The sequence below is a fragment of the Grammomys surdaster genome, unplaced genomic scaffold (assembly GCF_004785775.1).
Source record: "Grammomys surdaster isolate TR1022 unplaced genomic scaffold, NIH_TR_1.0 121543, whole genome shotgun sequence".
NCBI lineage: Eukaryota > Metazoa > Chordata > Mammalia > Rodentia > Muridae > Grammomys > Grammomys surdaster.
The window spans coordinates 2613-6283 of NW_021617326.1; the positions used below are offsets into that span (position 1 = coordinate 2613).

Sequence of the window (3671 nt, forward strand, 5' to 3'; positions counted from 1 at the left end):
TCATCAGAGAATTCATACAGGAGAGAAACCTTACAAATGTAGTGATTGTGGCAAATGTTTTACTGAAAAAGGCAGTCTGAGAATGCATCAGAGAATTCATTCTGGAGAGAAACCTTACAAATGTAGTGAATGTAACAAAGGCTTTGCCTCACAATCTTATCTTAGTATTCATCAAAGAATTCATACAAGAGAGAAACCTTACAAGTGCACTCAATGTGACAAATGCTTTGCCAGACCATCGAATCTTAGTGTTCATCAGAGAATTCATACAGGAGAGAAACCTTACAAATGTAGTGAATGTAACAAACACTTTGCCTCACGATCTTATCTTAGTATTCATCAAAGAATTCATACAGGAGAGAAACCTTACAAATGCACTCAATGTGACAAATGCTTTGCCCAACCATTGAATCTTAGTGTTCATCAGAGAATTCATACAGGAGAAAAACCTTCAAAATGCCATGAATGTGACTAATAATTTACCCATATAGTTAATGTGAGAAGGCATCAGAGAATTCATACATGAGATAAACCTTACAAATTTTGTGTATGTGGCAAATGCATTACCCACAATGTCAGTCTGTGAAATTATCAGAGATTTCATACAGTATAGAGACATTATGAATGAAGTAAATGAGACAACCCTCTACCAAGAAATAGCATCTTAAAATTTATTAATACTTAATGGAGGAAAACTTTCAAATGTATTTAAAGTATAAATCTTTTACTTTTGGCTTATCTGTTAGAGTGTAACTGAGAATTCATACTGGTGAGAATATTAACACATGTAATGCATGTGAAAATATCTTTGACTTCATTTCAGGTCAGAGGAAACATCTAAAATTTTTTAGTGGGGAAGTTCTTCTGTTGGGAAAAATGGGGCATATGTTCTATCCAGGGTGGATTCTTTGCAACATTTGAGGCTCCACACTAGAGAATGAGAACAATTATGGAAAACTTGTGAAATCCTTCATGCAATGTTCAAATCGTAGATAATGTCAACTATTTATGCTCAGTGAATTCCTGAAAATGTTACAATGTGGGATAGTTTTCATTAAACGTTTCCTTCTTCACCCTCAAATATTATAAGATGAAGGAAAGTGTGGAATCCAGAAGAATATATTGTTGTATAACACTTTCAAGGATAGAGAAATAATGCATTCCAAAGAGAAAATAATTAAGGTGTGTAAAATAGCCCTCAAAATACGCAATAAAACTGGCAGCATTCTGTTTATTATATTCAAATTCAGGCAAGTTGTACTTAAAACAGTGTTTTGGAAACTGAGCCACCGGGACTACATGTTCTTTATTCTATATTATACCTACAGATGTGAAGTCCATTTCAAGTATCCACTATTCATAATTGTTATCCAATGCTAGTTTTATGTTTCAGGATAAATACTGACTATAAGTCCTTTGTGCCCCAAAACTCTATCCCATTTGTCCTATTAATAAAGCTGAATGATTCAACAAGAAAAAAAAACACTTCTCTCATCTGAAATCACTGTGCCAAGCCCCCCTATTTAAAGTCACTCTTAGCAATACTTTCTGCCCTGCTGCTAATACTTCAGCATATTAAGCTCCATTTAAACCATCCAAACTGCCAGAAACAAATTTCCTACAAACAAAATCATGGACAGACTTATCACAATGATAAACCAGTCTGTGGAACGCACCTTTATGTTAGTTAAGGATTCATCATAGTGAAGAGACCCCATGAGTAAGACAACTGTTACTGAGAATGACAGTCAATTTGGGCTGACTTACAACTTAAAGATTCCTTATATTAACAAGATTGCAGAAATTGAGAAACCATTCAGGATTACACAGTTCTAAAGGTGCCAAGGTAGGCAGGTAATTCTCTTCCACAGGCTGCCAGGTGGATAATTTTAACCAAGCTGGCCTGACCTGAGATTTTGATGAATACTCCACAGTGAAACACTTCCTATGACAAAGCGACCCCATCCTCAGTAAGGCCCCATATCTGATTAGTGCTAAATTCATGTAGGCTATGCATAGTTAAACAATCAAAACCATTCACTGGCACTAATTTGTCTCTGCAAAAAAAAAAATGAGATTATGGGGGCTATACCAAACCAAAGGATGTTAGAAACTACCCAATGCCAAAATACCCATAGTCTAGTCAGACTCAACAAAGCTCAGAATCCTAAATGTCCTTTTCTCTTCCTGATATCTCTAAAATTCATTCCAGCATCAAATAAAAGCTTAACATCAGATCACATATGTAAAACATTATAGGGTATATATAAACATTTCAAAACTTCACAGTGATGATACTCCTTCAAATGAAGCCAAAAATCCAACTGCAAAAACTTCAATTCCTGCATTGACTTTACTGATGTCCAACTCTTTTCAGGTTTTCAAACTATAAACCACTTGTGCTGTATAAAAGAAACTGTCACCTTTGTCTTGTGCTGGTTCCAATCACTGATAGTTGCTTTCCTCAACAGGCATCCCACATGGTTCCCTGAGGATCATCTGGGCTCTTACATAAAGAGCTTGGGTTTCACCTTTCATCTTTAGTTTCTGTGTGACCATAAGCTCCTGCCAATATTACTCCACCTTTGCTGCTCTTCCCTGTGGTCATCTCGTTTTACTGGACTCTCAAATACACCCAGTTCTTCTGCTTCAACCAGGCAGCACTTTCACCATGAGCCTCTCCTAGGCAGTCTTCAAGGTACCAATCCTCAACTACATTGTATAACCCCTTTCAGTCCTTGGGCTTCAACAGACACTGAAGCATCAATTTCCCCAATTGCCCTACCTATCCATTCACATTAGCAGGCCTCAACTGCTCTTCAGGATCCCTTAATTCCTTCAGTACAACCTGGAAGATTCCTACAATTTATCTGGCTGCCTGCAGGAGGTCTATCTCTGGAACACAGTTTCTTGGTGCTCTCATAAAATACTTCCAATATATTATACATTAACGATGATATTTTCTAATTCACTGACAATTTCTTAGCTCAAACTAACTTGATTCTGCGGTCTAAGTAAACTCTACTATTCTGGATTCTAAAGCCATAGCAACATGCCCAAAACTTCCAAGTTCTATTAGTTGTTGGTGCTGGAACACAGCCCCTGTTTCAATTGCATGTATCCCAGCAACCTAGTCTCAATGGATTGCTCACTGCCTAAGTATTGCTGTCATGGAACATGATCTGTAGACTAACTTTGAAACCAGAGATCTGCTTGTCTCACACACTTAATTTGTGTACCACCTTGCTTAGAACTAATCTTTTCTTTAATTTACCAAATAAAGAAAACTATTCTTTACTTTCTTTATTCTTGGTTGCCCTTGAACTCAGAAATTACCTTGCCTTTCTCTCTTGGGATTAAAGTTGTATACTATAATGCATAAACAAAAAGCTTTTCAGAGCCAGTATTCTCAAGATCTCTATCCAAATTACTGTAATACCATGGCATGATTTGGACCAAAACCCTCTGTTTTCTAGCCCTTGATCTGGATCTCTGATTTTTCTCCCATTTATGGATTTAATTCACAACATATGCAGTCATGTTGACAACTGACATCAGCCATCCCCGTCCATCTCTTGGCCATTTGAATCAGAATCATATCTACTTTTGTCCAAATGAAAAAATAAATAACTGCAGCATTAAAAGGCCTTTATGATACAAACCATCCCTTT

The 3671-nt window shown here is 36.7% G+C and overlaps 1 pseudogene; it reads left to right on the plus strand.

Annotated features, from left to right (window-relative positions):
- Positions 1–588, plus strand: part of LOC114636052 — a 2494-nt pseudogene extending 1906 nt beyond the window's left edge.
- The last annotated feature ends 3083 nt before the right edge of the window (positions 589–3671 follow it).